The 17,202-nt window shown below is 34.1% G+C and overlaps 1 protein-coding gene across 1 annotated transcript in view; it reads right to left on the bottom strand.

Annotated features, from left to right (window-relative positions):
• Positions 1–16,483, bottom strand: part of ST18 (ST18 C2H2C-type zinc finger transcription factor) — a gene marked incomplete at both ends in the record, with an annotated part of 133,843 nt that extends 117,360 nt beyond the window's left edge. The window contains 2 exons of the mRNA XM_084230244.1: positions 465–510; positions 16,311–16,483. The remainder of the gene's footprint in view (positions 1–464; positions 511–16,310) is intronic.
• Between the last annotated feature and the right edge of the window lie 719 nt (positions 16,484–17,202).

The following is a 17,202-nucleotide window of genomic DNA, read 5'->3' as shown; positions in this document are numbered from 1 at the left end:
AAAGCTAGTAAAGGTGGGTTAAGTTGAGTCTTTCTCAAGTCACATCTTCCTGTTTCACACTTCTCCCTTTCTCCTAAGAACCATGTGATTACTTTGGCCTACCTGGATAATCCAGGGTAATCTCCCAATTTGCCCTCCTATTGCCATGTAAGGTAACATCGTTTTAGATGTTAGGAATCATGACAGAGACATCTTTGGGGGCCATTTCTCTGGTTATCACATTCTTTAGCTTCATCTGTGTTAAATTACTAATATTTCATATAAGAGATTTGTGAAGTCATAAATTGAGATAAATAGATATACAGACTCTTCAAAAATATGACTATAACTGAATTTACCATGGTGATAACATTTACAAAATCAGTTATCTTTAGTTTTTTCCTAAAACCAAGTTCCTTAACTTCCTGAGTTAGGGATTACTTATCTCTCAAGGGAAAGTTAATTTTTAAATAGTCTTCACTTACCTTGTCTAATATCCACTGGATCTGAACTGGAGAGTTTCCATTGCTACTGATGAGAAGCATTGTCAGAGGAAAAATGGAAAGAAAAAAAGAGAAAACTTAATTAAATGGTAATTATCCACAGCTTATTAACTGTATAAAGCAATACTTTCAAGTAATTTACATACTGACTATCAGAATATGGGTTGGGGCACCACCGATCTTCAATAGTCAAACATAATACTCACTTGAAAGGACTACCCCTCAACAAGAAAAACAGGTGTCTACTTTTATCAGAAAATGCTTTTTAGATTTGAACCCTATTGTGTATAAATACATTTGAGAACCTTTTCTGGGAACACACCTGAGAGTGAAAGTGAATTATCAATGACAATCTTTTTTTTTTTAAAAAAAAAAAAAAAAGAATCAGTGGTTTAACACTAATTTCTAATCAGATCCTACAGAAAGGAACAGCCCGCACGGCAGCTGTACTTTTCCCAGGGTTAATTACCTTTCACTGCTCTCTGCTAATGAGTCAGCTGTTCCTGTCATCGCACACTACACTGGTTCATCTGGAGCTCTAGCTGTGGACAAACACCAAGTGACAGTCCTATTTACATACAGGGGTGTTTGTTGTGCAAAGATTTCAAAAGGATTTTTTTAATCCTTTAATTTTCATGTGTCCCCATGCTAGAAGTATTTTCACAAATAAGACTGCACTTGGTCAACTATTCTTTTCCTCTCGGGCCACTGGAGTCACGACAAGTAGATGTAAAATGCCAAATCCTCAGAAAAAGGCAAACTTTATAGCCTTCACAGAAAGCTTTGTCTTACTGATTTCTTAGCATTAGAAAAGTTACCCTAATGGGATGAGACAGATTCTTAAAAGTTTGTAACTAACTTCACTGTTAAGAATCTTTAACTACTGGGCCTCCCCTGGTGGCTCAGTGGTTGAATGCTGGATTGCGAAGCTGCCCGCAGCCTCTGCAGCGCCGGTTCGATCCCCCACCACCGGCAAAGGTCCCACATGGCGCTCAGACCTCTCCTGCCACCCGCTGCTCCCCTTAGCAGTGTATTTCATCAATCTACCTGTTCTGTTCCCTGCTCTGGCTCTGGTGAATTCTCTCACCCTCCCGCACTTCTGACTGTACCCAGTGCTTGTATAAATAAATAAATTTAAAAAACAAAAAACAAACAAACCAAAAAAGAATCTTTAACTACAAAAAACTAAAGTCAAAGAAAGTGACCTAAGCTTAAAAGGACAGAAGCCAACAAAAAAGCATAGTACCGATCTTAGATTTATTTGTACATGAAAGTTGATTAGAATGTTGACTTTTTAAAAAACGTAGCCCAGGAATTATGTTTTTATATCATGATTCTAGATCCTGGCTACCCTTTGAGAACTGTCATCTTAGATATTCACATAAGAACTGCAGTGAAGAATCCCTTCTCTGAAGGCTAAATTGATCCACATGGCCTTTGTGCATCCATATGACTTGTATTCTTCCACTTTACAGCTATTTATTTGCTTTTCTTTTAGTCCCTTTAGATAGAAAGAAGCAGATTAAAAGGTGGATGTTCTTCTCCATCATTGAAGTACATTCTGACAACCATATTATATATTATAGCTTATTAAAGTTGATCTTCCCTTCAGGAGAAACCATTCATGTCAAGAAAGAAACATCTATTTAAATTACATACTCTTCATTACAGGTGACATTATCAAATATAAGCCCCCACATTACAAATCTAAGAGTACACAGTATTGAAAATTGCCAAAAGCAAATAAAACATAGGACTGAATTAATTAAAACTTACGTCATAAACACAAGTTTCATTATTTTTCAATGAAAAACATCAAGCATCATCAAATAAGGATGCAAATTTCCTAAGATAATCAGTGTTTTGCCAGCTCTAGTAAATTGACATATTTTTCACTACACTGATACGTGAAGTACTCCTTTTTGATTGTTGTTATTTTGAAGAACACATTATCCTGAAAACTTCTTAACAAATAAAGAAACTTTTAGTCTAATACCAAAAAAGCCCTACCCTTAAAAAAAAAACCTACATTTTTCATAAGAATGTATGTTTTAAAAAGTGATGAGTGCAACCAGTTGGTAGCAAAAAAAAATTGTAGATGAAACACCACTACATGTGTTTTAGTAAAGAAGTGGAAGTTGGGCTTCTCTGGTGGCACAGGGGGTTAAGCTGCAACCTATGAAGCTGTCAGCAGCCTCTGCAGCATGAGTTCTAACCCTGACCAGGGAGCTACCCACATGGCACAGCAGACCTCTCCTCACTCACCCGCTCCACCCCTCAGCAGTGTCCTTCGGTTAATCTGCCTTTTCTGTTCCCCACTCTGTCTCTGGTGAATCCTCTCACCTCCACACCTCTGGCCTGTACCCCAGCTCTTGTATGCATAAATAAATCAATCTTTAAAAAAAAAAAAGGAGGTGGAAGTTGCTCACTGAACAGAATGTAAGTGCTTTGGCCTTGATCTATCTGCCCAGGCCAGGAAAACTATTGTGTTCTTAAACATGAACTCATTAAATTATACTCTAGTAAAGTTGGGAGAATATGGCTCAAGATAAGAAATAGCAGTAAGCATATGAGAAAAATATGAAATGAACAAATAGCCCTTCTGAATTCTTGCCACCCCTTATTTGGTTTTGTTATCCCACTGATATTTAACAAAGCTATTTTACTTTATTTTTTTTTAAGATTTATTTTATTTATTTATTTATTTTATTTATTTATACAAGCACTGGGTACAGTCAGAAGCATGGGAGGGTGAGAGAATTCACCAGAGCCAGAGCCGGGAACAGAACAGGCAGACTGATGAAACACACCACTGAGGGGAGCAGCGGGCGAGACAGGAGAGGTCTGTCATGCCATGTGGGACTCTCCCTGGTGGTTGGGGATCGAACCAACACTGCAGAGGCTGCAGGCAGCTTTGCAGCCCAGTGCTCAACTGCTGCGCCACCAGGGGAAGCCCCAAAGCTATTTTAAAAGTATCAGTCTCTGTGCCCAGTGCTTGTATAAATAAGTATATAAATCTTTAAAAAAGAAAAAAGTATCAGTCTCATCTACACACAAAAGATGAAGTCACAAATAAGGAATTTGACTAATAGGTCTAAACTGTCCTCTTGGTAAACAAAAAAATAAGTATTATTAACTTATTTACTCATATATTCATTAATCTTTGTTAATCTTTGTTATTCTGGAGAAAAGGAGGGATTTTATATAAAAGGAGTAGAGTCCTGGTGAATAGAGAGGGCTGTGTGGTGTGTGCCACTTGAAAAGTATATATACTCTTTTTGTAGAAATAAAATAGACAATAAAATGTCAATCTTTGAAAAGATACTGGTATTCCATTTAGTTCTTTGTAACTTGGGAGAACAATCTGATTAGGATTTGATATGACCTCTTTTACACAAGCACAAACATCAGGACACACAGTTTGAGTAAGGAAGAACTTACAATCATACAAATTTAGAATAGAAATAATAATGTTTTCATGAGCAGATCATTCCTATGAATGTTAAGATCTCAACTGATCTCCTTTCTTGATCTTAGCTTTTAAGAGTTACAATGAATCAGACTAAGTAAGTGCCTTCAGTCATTTGAACATCTGGTTTTATAGTGGTCACATGCGATTAATCAGAAGTCAGTACAGTTCACGTCAGGAATTTTGTCCTATATTTTATTCAACTCCAATCTATTACTTTTATTTTTTTAAAGATTTATTTATTTATTTATACAAGCACTGGGTACAGTCAGAAGCATGGAAGGGTGAGAGAATTCACCAGAGCCAGAGCGGGGAACAGAACAGGCAGGCTGATGAAGAAATACACTGCTGAAGGGAGCAGCGGGCGAGACAGGAGAGGTCTGTCGTGCCATGTGGGATCCTCGGTGGCCGGGGATCGAACTGGTGCTGCAGAGGCTGTGGGCAGCTTCGCAACCCAGCGCTCAACCACTGCGCCACCAGGGGAGGCCCTCTATTACTTTTATTGGCTTTCATTGTTCAATTGGTGTTTCATTAATTGTGGCAGATGACTGAAGGAATCTGACCTTAGTTTTCTCCCAGAGGTAACATACTACATATTTTTTGGCTACATTAAAATTTTCCAAAGAATCATGTACAAAAAGAATATGCATTGGAAGACCTATGGAATCACTGTTTTAAAGACTTAATTTGCACAATATGTTTTCAAAGTGCATAACAAGAGTTTGTTTCAGATTAATCAGAATGGGCTTCCTTTCATCATGTTAACTTTTTCTGTCCCAAGTCTATTTCCCTGTTTCCATAGAAGTCATGACAACTCCTACCATAACACCTGGTCCACCATAATGGATCATTGTTGACACATTCATCATCTGCTGTTGGTCAGATGTTCCTCAGGGTAAGGACAATTATCTCTCTGTTTCTCTTATAAAGACAAGGTACTCAGTGAGAGTATTGCTAATTATTAAGAAAATAGGGAACTCTAATAAGGTTACTGCCTCTGTGATATGAATTTTAGGAAAACAGTGGATCGAATATTTAGAGATATAATATGAAATATCCTTATCATGGAGCCAAAAGTTATGCTGGTGAAAACATATTGTCTAATTTGTTTATAAGATGGGTATATATAATGATTAAAGTAGACTGTTATATAAATATTATATCTTCAGATTAATGATATTACCCCTGAAGAAGAAAATAATCTTGTGAGCATTTTATTTATAAATTGAAAATAATTTTACAAATTAAAAAAGTACAAAAAGCATATGCAATTCTACTATAATGTTAACACATTTAACTACTGACTTTAAGGCCAAGATGAGAGGGTATTAAAATTTGAGAACTATTATTGCTAGTTCAATCATATGTTAAAATTAGAAGAGTGACTGGCATGTCATAAATGTCCAAAGAAACTAAACTGAATTTAAAGAATCAGGAAATAAATGATCATATTGTTATTAAAGTCTCACAGTAACTTAAGGAGATTGAGATTATTATTCACAATTTAAGTTGAGCAAGCTTAGATCATACTAATAGTAACAACTAGTATTCAATATCATGTCTGACACCCATGATCATCCTGCTGCCTAGCAATGGCAGCATGAAGCTAGATAACTTCATGGTTTTCACTAAGCAAACCAAAGAAAGATTTACAGTGATAGAGTGGGATCACAAGGAATGAGAAATTGTGTTCTACATTTAGATAGATACTGGAAATATTCTGAACTGGACTAGAAACATACTTGAAATGTTTAGAAGATCAGTAAAAAGGTATAGTGGGGACACCAAAATATGGTAAAGCTGATAAAACCTGTATGTTGGAGAAGACAACAATAAACGACCTGAGAAAAGTTTTGGACTGGAGAGATTGAGTGCTGGTCCAAGGCTGAAGATTTGATGGTGATGTGTGTGATCAGTCTGAGTTTGAATCCTAACTCTGACGTTGACTAACTCTATGATCTCGAAATGTTATTTAATCTCATCATCATGAGGTAAGTGATAGAGAAGCAGGGGTGAACAACACAGAAATTATATTCCAGCATGGGAACCAAACCAAAAACCAAGGAAGCAAGAAATATGCAATGCAATTTAAAGGTATGATAAATGTTATAGAAAAGTAATGTAGGCAGGAATAATTTTTGTTCATTTGAAAAAAGGTACAAGAACTTTGTACCTAGTGTGAAAATAGTCTTGCGTCTAGAATATAAAAAGAGAAATTGCAATTCAATAATAGAAAGATAAATTACTCAATTAAAAATGGGTAAAGTAATTAAATAGACATTTCTCTAATGTCTATTTTCAAGTGGCCAATAAGCACATGAAAAAAAGGTTCAACTTCATTATTCATTAAGAAAATGCAAATCATTGGGCCTCTCTTGTTGTTCAAGGGGTTAAGACACAGCACTATGAAGCTATCCGCAACCACTGCAGCATGAGTGCGATGCCCAGCCAGGGAGGTGACCCACATGGCTCAGCAGACCTCTCCTGTCTTGGCCACTGCTCCCCTCAGCAGGGTATTTCAGTAGATCTGCCTGTTCTGCTCCCCACTTGGTCTCTGGTGAATCTTCTCACCCCCACATCTCAGGCCTGCACCCCAGCTCTTGTATGCATAAATAAATAAATATTTAAAGAAAATGCAAATCAAAATGAGATACCAGTTTACAGCAACTAGGATAGCAACACATACAATAACAAGTGCAGGTGAAGATGTAAAGAAATCAGACCTTTGTGAACTATTGTTAGAAATGTGAAATGGTAAAGTTACATTGGAAAAAGCTCTGGAATTTCCTTAAGTAGTTAGATACAGAGTTACTATATGATCCAGAAATTCAATGCCTAAATGTATTCCCAAGAGAGTTGAAAACATACACACAGAAAAAAATGTACATGAATGCTTATAGCAGCATTGTTTATAATAGTCAAAAAGTGGTACGAACCTAAATATTCATCAAATAATGAATGAATAACCAAAATGTGGTATATCCAGACAATGGGATATTACTCAGCAACAAAAAGGAATCAGTTACTGATATAGACTAAAACATGGATGAGCCTTGAAAACATTATGATAAATGAAATAAGCCAGACATAAGACCATATATTGTATAATTCCATTCATATGAAATTTCCAGATAATTATAGCTACAGAAGCATAAGGTATATCAGTGGTGGCCTAAAGCTTAGAGTGTGGGAGGGTGATGACCAAATGGTGCAGTTTCTTTTTAAGATATGGAAATGTTCTAAAACTGATTATGATGGTAGATGCATAACTCTGAACATACTAAAGACTGCTAAACTGTTCACTATAAATGGGTAAGTTATATGTAAATAATATCTCAATAAAACTGTTTTAAAAAGCTGGTGGGGCCATCAGAATTATACCACACCACAGGACAGCCAGGAGCTTGCATTTCATTTAAAGGTGATAAGATGCTTCTTGGACAGCTTTGGGCAGAAGAATGAAAGCAGTTAGAAATCAGTTTCTAACCCATAGAGGTCATCTAGTGGACCAAGTGCAAGCCAAAGGTGGTAAAGTCACAGAGAAACTAACAGTTGAAATTCTATTTCCAGTATAAAAGAAGGAAAAATACAAGGAGATATTAAGAGCCTAAATGTATCTGTGGACTACTATGATCCAAACTAACTACTCTCAACTCTCCCACCTATTTCTTCTATATAGAGAAGCCAATCTCTTCCTTCTCCCACTATTCATATACCTTCTTCCATTGGTTCCAAAATAAAAGTCTTTGTCAGCTTCCCTTTGTATTTTCTAATTGTGTTCATCTTCAAAAACATCTCTAATCAAAGAGGAAAATTCCTAACTCTTCTCTGGCTCTCATTAATCTTCCGTATTTCTAAGTCAATATCAATTATAAATAGGAGTGAGGTAGAATCTTTTGTTTTCAATAGTACTAAGTATCTGCAATAATTAATAAAAAACTAGCATGCTAAAGCAATTACAGTTTTAAACCATTTCACACAGAGTTGATATAGAATTTTTCTGCCTTATTTTACAAAAAAAATTGAGATTATCAATTTTGAATTGTCTTCATCTCATCAATAAATTCACAAATATATTTGTATCATCCACTTCATTGGGCTGGACTACATTTGTTTTCTAGTTCATCTAGCTTTTCTTTCCTATCTTCAAACCTCAGTCTTCTGGTCCCTTCCCTTTAGTAAATAAACACATTTGTTCTTTCTATATCATTATTGCTGTTCTTTAGAGTCAAATTTCTTGAAATTTTCAGACATTTTGTTCTCACCTTCTCTTCCCTACAGAAATGTTCATGGTCATCTGACTCTCCATCCTTGATTCTACTATAGTTCTCTGACTAAGAACACTAGTGACCAACTTGGGATATCTGATGTTGCATTTTCCAGTAAGACTATTGCTTAAACTTTGTTGAAAACTGTTTGTATCTTTGCTTTCTCTGATACTTAAGGTTTTCTTCAACTTTCTCTAAATTCCTCCTTTGTTCATTTTTCCAACTTCCCAACAAATATTGGTATTCCCCAGACTTCTTAATTCTGGCACTTTTTTCATTCTCTGTATTATTCTTGCAAACAATTTCCAAATGTTATCTCTCTTTACCTGATGTTGTTCTTGAATTTCAGATCTATTGATCAATTGTATACTAAACATCACCACCTGGTTGTCTTGCATTCAATATGTATATCATCTTTTCCTCTATAATCCCTTCTTTCTGAATCTATTATCTTGAATAAATATCTACTCCATAATGCAAGTTAAATAACTGTTTTTATGACTACCCATTTTGCAATCTATGTCCTGGGCTTGCCTCTTACATAGCATGGTCTAGTGTGAATGTCAGCTTGATTGTGTCACCTGCTTTGATGTGACAGTTTACAGTACTTATGTTTGTATTCTCCTGCTTAACACAATGACTAACACAGAGTAGATTCTCAGAAAGTTTGCTGAAGGGATTTGAGTCTTTAAATGTCTCTTCTATGAAATCTGTGATGATGGTTCTTCTAAGCAAAGGTGGCCATCTATTGTTTAGGTCACCTATGCTTTATACTTTATCTTTTAGAGGAAAAATAGAATATACTCCGCCTTGTGAGCTGTTCTGGCCTCACGTACATAAGACTTTGTGGTAGAATGGAACTGCCTGAGGCCACAGCCAGTTTTGTCTTTGTGAAAGCTATGGCATTGCACAAGTCTCCCCTATTACATGAGCAATGACCAAACCTATGCCACTATTCTCTACTCTGACTCATAATGTCTTTGAGGGCAGATGTCTTACATTCATTTCCTGTATTTTGGGTAGCTTCTAGGAATATAAATGTTTCTCATTCAAATGAATATACAGAGTTTAAGTAACCTGTTCACAACTTTCTATGGATGATGTTTATATGTTTTACTTCACTATCTTGAAAAATTTAGTGCATATAAAATATAAACAATATCTAAAATCACACCTAGTGGGAATAAAATATCTTGATTTCCTTTGCATTTGATAGAGCATCTACTTAGGAAGAGTTCTATTGACAGTGAAACTCTGTAGTATTATATTCCTTCTTTTAACAAACAGTTCTACATTTCTCAATATGTTCTTAATTTTTCTGCTAGATGCTAAAAAATATTATTTAAATTAGATTTTTCTTCTAAAGGATTTTTTAAGTCTCATGAACTTGACTCTTTTGCTTAGTATTATATTTTCAACATGGTATTTTCAAAAGACCAAAAAATACTTCCAGGCCTGTTTCTACAATAATTTGAGGAAACTATATCAGTAGATCATTTAAATCTATTTAATATCTAAAATAGAAAAATAAATATTACAAATTTTCTAAACATATCTGTTACCTATAATTGATGTGTCAAAACATATTTTAAGCAAAGTGAAATCTGAAAAAGCCCAGAGAAAGAAAACACTGAAGCAGAATGCATAGCTGTCCAGGCATATGAGCTCTAGCCATAGTGCTGAGTTCAGTCCAGACTCTAAAAGTTTCAGCCATGGAGTTCCAGGCAGGTCATAATACCTCTCCATGGGTTACTCTTCTTAAGTATAAAAAGGAGATGACAGCAGAGCTTACCTTTTAGGTGGATACTCTGGTCATGGCTGTGTTCAGAATTTAAACTAATTTAAGGTGTAAAGTACTTAGAAGAGTGGTTGGTACTATGTCAGTGCTTTATTATTATTGTTATTTATTATAAAAATAGTATCTTCTGTTTGACACCAAACTACTCAGAAGAAGGAACCAACTATTAGATGTTTCTAAATATCTATGTTTATATTCACAGAGCTAAGATTTCTGGTTGTTTGGCCAAATATTTAACTTTTGACCTGATATTTATCATAAGAGTTAAAGCCCATATGGTTCTTAGAAAGCCTACTTTTGATATCAAGGTTAATTGGCATGCTAAATGTACATGTTTCAAAGAGTTCTAATGAAGATTCATGCTGTCTATGATCTACTATTCAAATTCATGGAATGTTTAAACTATTAAAAGTTCATAGAATTATAGAATTTGGGTAATAAAAATGACCCCAAGGGTCACATAGCTTTTTCCTTAATGGGGCAGATGTTATTGATAAGGAAAATAAAACAACTTGTCAAGTCACTTTATCAGGATCATTCAACTATTTATTTAATGGTATTTTCCTATGACTAGAACCCAGCCATGCTTGGAACCCAGTGCTATTTGACACTATGTTGTGACATGTCTTTTCCCTTTTATCCTGTGTCCAGATACCACATAGCATAGGAGAAGATTAAGAGCACAGTTTGAGGAACAATTCAGTTCTGTACTACTTGGACTCAAGCCTTAATCCTGCTGGTGACCTAAGAAAAGCATCTTAATGACTCTCAGCTTCAGTAGTTCATCTGAAAAAAGGGATGTGAATTTAATATTACAAATAATAATTACATAATTCAAATGAATAACTCAACATGATCATTACTAGTATTATCATCATATAAACATAAAAGAGTTTCTTTTTCTTATTTGTCAAACTCCAAGAAATAGTTCTTGAATAGACAATTTAACAGGTAAGTGTGTGTGTGTGTGTATGAGAGAGAGAGAGAGAGAGAGAGAGAGAGAGAGAGAGAGAGAGGAAGAAAAGGAAGAAGGGAGATTTCTAATCTTTAAAACCTGACCCTTGCAGTCCCCTGGTTGACAAAATTTGATTATGTAGAAACATTTCCAAGGAAGTAAGTAGATCATGTCTGGAATATCACCAAACTTCATGTTTATAGTAGCAAAGAAGGACAACAAAATACCTGCCCTAAAAAAATTTGGTCAATACATGTTTTTCTTTAAAAAAATGTTTGGAAATTTGATCTTTAAACCAAATAGCTTGTACATACAAAATGTATAAACTGTTCTACAATCTGAAAACTATGGCTGGAAAATCATTTAATTGTATATGTATATTCAGAAAAATAAGACCAGTGGACTTTTACTTTAAAAAGTCTAGGTGAAATATATTTAATTTACCTTTGAAAACTAATATAAGCAATATTTGGAACTATATTTTATTTGTTTTGTTTAGAATTGGAACCTGCCTTTCAGGAGTAAAGTGATAGTGCTTTAATCCCTAGGAAAAAAATTCCCAAATACATCATAGAAAGTCAGATAATCCTTCATGAAGTCAGAATAAAAAAAAAAAAGAAAAAGAAAGGAAAAAAGAACTTCCTCTACCATTAAAAATAACCACAACAGCAAACCCTGATCTCTGTTCTTTCATTTCCTCAGGTCTGACATTCTGCAGATGACCGCCCTTATTTGTCCCTACATGTTTTCCAAAATATAAAAGTGAAATAGAGTCCCAAGGGCACTGTACTTGAAAGGTTATGAGAGTTAGAGAATTTTAACCATGCCTGCCAAATCAGCAGATGGCTTGTGATTATAATTATATGCATCAATAAAACGAATAATCTTTACAAAATTTGAATTTCTACTAAAGTAAGGGATTTAGTAAGCAGATGCAACAGAATGCATTTTCTTTAACCCTTTTGGTAGGCACTGGTATCTTCCACACAAAAAGAGATCAGGGCTCTATGCATAATAGGTTGTATGCTCTAATTTTCACCCCCTTTCTAGAGTTGTTATATTGTCAGCCTCAATCTTTTCTTGATTTCATTTTCTTCATGAGCATATTTCATCCTCACCCCATTTTCACCCTTCAGAATAGAAATGTTATGACTAATCCCCTACCATTGTTTGATATTTGAAAGAAGAACATTTAAAAGCAGTAAATACCTTATTCTAACTCATACTTAATATACCATAAAAACAAAACAACAAACTGAGGGCATTATTTTACAAATTAGGTTTTCAATAACATTTAAAAAATTTGTTTCTTATTCTTTTTAATATACATCCCAGGAATGAAAATATTGTTTACACTATTTGAATAATTAACCATTTCATTTCAACCTGGTTCTGCATATCATTATAAGTAAAGATAACTAACTTTTGTCTCATACCAAGTCTGGATTCACTCATATAGAAACTGGATCTGTGTAGGATACATCTGAAGAGGACGATGAGGCAACTCACTATAGCCATGTTTGCTTCATTAGGAGAAATTCACAATTTAGGAATTTGAATTTAACTAAGTATGCTACTTTTAAATTTTTGAAAAGGTATAGAAAATATACCACAGAAATTTGCACTTTTTTTGATGAAATAATAATGCAAATGTTTTTCATAGACTTACCAAGGGTAAATCATTATTTCTATAGTATATCAATTAATAAATATTTTACTTTGAGAAACCAACAAATACAATATTCGGAGAACATGTATTTTCTGCAAATACCTGTAGCACCTTCATTTTTTACATTAGTTAAGTCAAATAAAATGTTATGATCTGAAAAGCTATTATATAGTTGTAATTAATAATAATTAATAATGCAAATAAGTTACTAAAAGACTTTGAAGGCATTGACAATTTTGTAGGTCAACACAATTTACTTGTGGATATATGAGACTAGAAATTATTTTTAACAACAGAAGTCTCACAAAGTTGCAAATTAAATGTGTAGCTCAAGCCCTATTAGGATATACATTTATACATAAAAATCTGAAAAGTTAAACTTTTAAGTAATAAATTTTTGCCAAAAAGCTTACAAATATGATGAATCACTTGACAGCATTCAAATGCCAATAAAGAAAGTAAGGTATCTGTTAGAATTCACTGGGCTGGAATTTCAAAATGGTTAGCAATAAATTACCTTCAAGTTTCTTTATCATATGATAAAATATTTTTCAGTCATAATGTCCTTGAAGAGAAAAAATTATTTTTTACTATTTCCATGAAAAGAAATTATCTAAACCAAAAGCCTCATGAAATAAATTCCAAAGGGGCAAAAACAAATTAATTTTTGAAAAGAAAATTAATTTTTAAAAAGAAATTTCAAAAAATGTTAGTAGATAAAGATTTTGCTACAATTAGATATTTAATTAATAGATAGCCACCCTAAAATTAAATAAAATTAAGTATCTCTGCTTGCCAAAAGTTTAAGTTGAAATGTAATAAAATTCTAATATATACTTTTGATTGTCGTTTTAAAATGATGCAAATTAAGCTAATTTTGATCACATATACTAAATAGACACTTAGTATTTTTAACTTGTTACCTTAGCCTTGACAAGAGTACTCAGTCACGTAAAATGGAATTTTCCCAATCCTTCTCAAGGAATCTCATAAAATTTATGACTCTGAAAGTGAAAACATGAGAAAGAGTTCTGACCTGGTACAGGCAAAGGTGTAGAAAGTATAAACATGATATAGACATGCCCACTTACTGTCTCAAACACTATGTGTCCGTTAAAAAAAAAAAACACACACACAAAACACTTTTGAGTACCTAAGACATACCAGGGGTTTTAGAGACATTATTTTACTTAATATTCACATAAATGACAATGCAACATTTCTCTACCCTGGTCCCTATCTCAGAGACCAGGAAACTGAGGCCCAGAGAACTTAAGTAACTTATGAGGGTCACCATCAATAGAGACTGAGATTTCAAATACATGACCTCAAGACGAGGGGAGATTCTCTGGTCACTTTGTGTCATTTATATGGGTCTTAGAGTGACTGCCTTGTTCTGTAGAAAATGCTTTATACTTGTTAGATTATGGACCCCTTAGAGATGTGAATGAGTTCCCTCTACTACTCACAGCACCTGGTACAATCCTTTGAAGCAAGTAGTTTTCATACTACCTATTCGTCAAATATGTCAACCTCAATAAGTTTGTTACTGCAAAGTTTCCTTCTTACAACAGAATTTAAGTTCCTCAAATTTCTTTAAAGAAAGTCATGTAGCATATAAAGCCATTTCCTCAGTGAATTTTCACAAACTTTAAAAATCTTTCAAATTCAAAGCAAATATTAGTTGAGATAAGTTCACATAAATAAAAAAATATGATCTATGCTCTTCTACCTTAATTATAACTTAGCTCTATTTTATTTTGAAGAATGACAACTATATTTCTGTGGAAGAAATTCCACTCAATTTTTCTCAGAGTACTGCAACTAACATACTTTAGTCAAGTCTCCTCATACTTTGCTATGCTGGTGAAGACAGGGGTGAAATATTTCTAGCCCTCCAAAAGGATGGTGTGTTTTCTGACAATTCACTCTTGTTTAACACTATGAACATTAACAAATTCAGAAGAAATAAACTACAATACATGAGAATCAAATATAAAATGTTCAGTACAGAAAGATAACCCAATATATTCCTGAAAAAGTAAACTAGTTGCATGACTCTGCCTTAACCTATAATTTCTAGGTAGCAATTATAGCCATTTTCAAATAGCTTGCTTTTCCATGCTTTCTATCACATTAAAGGTGTGATGCTAAGATTACATATTTAAAAAAATCTGAAATTAGTAAAATCAAAGTGTATCTTCCTTACATATACACTACTTGATATTATCAAGACACAGTTGTACCACTTTCTTCCCAAAATCTATTACCTTCTAAAATCTGGTTACTACAAAATAATATTTAGAGTTTGTAATATATATAATATGTTATGTACTATACACATCTGGTCTTAAAAATGAATTATATAAATAAAGTGAATGTTGGAAATACATTTGGAAGAAGTAAAGTATTTCAAGACAAAAAAAGAGATGTGACCTTTGATCACCCATCCTACATTATGAATCTCTACTATGAATCTCTCATGAATACTAATAACAAGTGATATTTATGTATCATAATATTTCTATATTTTTATAGAAATAAAAATGGTTCAGGGCAAGTAATACAATTGAACAAACTGGTTTCTATATAATACAGAGTTTTAAGTCATGAATAATTGATTATGATATGCCTTTCTAATATTAAATGACTGTCTTTAAAATATTGAATTCTGACATTGGTAAGAATCCATCCATTTTAAACATCATACTTATGTTAACAATACTTTTAAGAATATTTTCAAAGAGATTATCAGAGTTTATTAAAATGTTGACAATCTATTTAGCTAACAATTCTTAGAATAAAATAATCAATTTACCTGAATGTCTTGTAACAATATCATCTTCTCTTGAACTAAGCATCCTTTGAGTACACAAGTGTAAGGCAGACAGCAAGGCAAATAAGACTTTCTGGCAACTTCCTGTTGCCATATTTCTCTAAAAGGATCCTGCAATGTTATACTTCAATACTACAATGCATTTTTCCAAGGGACACAGTAAGTTAATGCTGCTCAGTGTCAGATGGCTTTGATTTTTTTCCCAAGTACAGCAAGCAAATAACTACAAATCCTATTCAATATTACACACTTGCAGTAAGGATTTTATTTGCAGATTCAAGAGGAGTGGAATACATGGGGAAAAAAAGAGGAGCTTTCCTTTTCTAGTTCTGTGTTTGATTTATAAGATAATGATCACAGAAATAGTTATACCATGTATGATGTCAAATATATCTTAGTGAATCCGACTAAGAATGAACTTCACTGTACAAATGCAAGCCCCAGGCTACCTTTTTTCATTTAAAAACAATAGGGCTAACTAAAATCAAAGTTGCCTCATGCATTTGAAAGTTTTTCAAACCTGAACACACACCTGAAAGGCAGTCATTTGTGAAAGCACTGTTTTTCCAACAAATAACCCACTTCTCAAATTCAAGTTCACTTGCATTTTGGGGTACACTTTACTTTTGAAATTTAAAAACTTTTATGAAACAGCCAAACAAAACAACAATAACAACAACATATGAGCATTGATCACTGAAGCAATATTTCCAGAAGTGATAACAAAATCATCTCATTCTGACCTACTTGTCAAGAAACGGACTTTCAGCCCCACGGTTAGGCTAAGATTTGTTCTACTTTCTCCCTAGGGCTTAATTGCCAGACTGACTTACCGGTGCCTCCTAGCCTTTGTTCTGCCTCTCACGCTGACATCAGGGAAGCAGTGATGTAGAATAAAGCAGGGGTGGGCTAGGTTAGTCCAGTGTTTGTGTCGTTGTGTGGTGTGCAGGGACACTCTGTGATACTCTAGTGAGCTGCTAAGCTTTTTTTGTAGGCTTTGTGTCATTTACTTAACGACCAATCTCATTAGCTGCCAGGGTACAATGGGCTGATGCATTTTCTATGTACATACTCTACACAGTGACCCTCAAGGTTGCCGAAGGTCTATTTAATCAGTCAAATGCTGAATATATTTGCAGTAAATCACACACAAAAAAAGAAAAAAAAAATAAGGGACTATCGAGGTATCTTACAGGCTTACTATTTACGAGCAATAATTTGCAGGTAATAAAATGCATTCATATTTAGGCAAAACAAGGGTAAAATAGGTGGAGGTGAATTATTTAGTTTGCACTGGTGACCTTAATTTTAGGAAACTTTCAGAATCAAAGATATTTTCTCTTAACTAGGAACCCAAATATATGAAGTTCAATTTTTGTCATAGTTTAATCATATTAGCAAAACAAACAACAACAAAAAAGGAGTTGCTTTCTTTAGCAGTTCCTTCTTACTCTGAAGTCACCCCCACCTTGGTCCCACCCCCTGCCCAACCAGCCTCAGAACCGGCAAAGTTGCATTTATGCCCTCTTTCAGTTACAAGGTAAAAACCTTTTTAACTCCTATGAAAAATGAAATGCTGAGAGCGGGATGAATGACGACAGCTGTCCATAAGTATCAGGGAGAGTTCTATTGTCCAGCTTGTCCCTGGATAAAATGAATACTTTACAGCAGAGGCTGTTCAGCTTGGCTAAAGAGTATGGGGAGAAGGGGAGGAGGTCACTGGAG

Source organism: Talpa europaea (assembly GCF_964194135.1).
Source record: "Talpa europaea genome assembly, chromosome: 3".
NCBI lineage: Eukaryota > Metazoa > Chordata > Mammalia > Eulipotyphla > Talpidae > Talpa > Talpa europaea.
The sequence above is the reverse complement of the archived record's forward strand: the minus strand, read 5'-3'. Positions and strand labels throughout refer to the sequence as shown.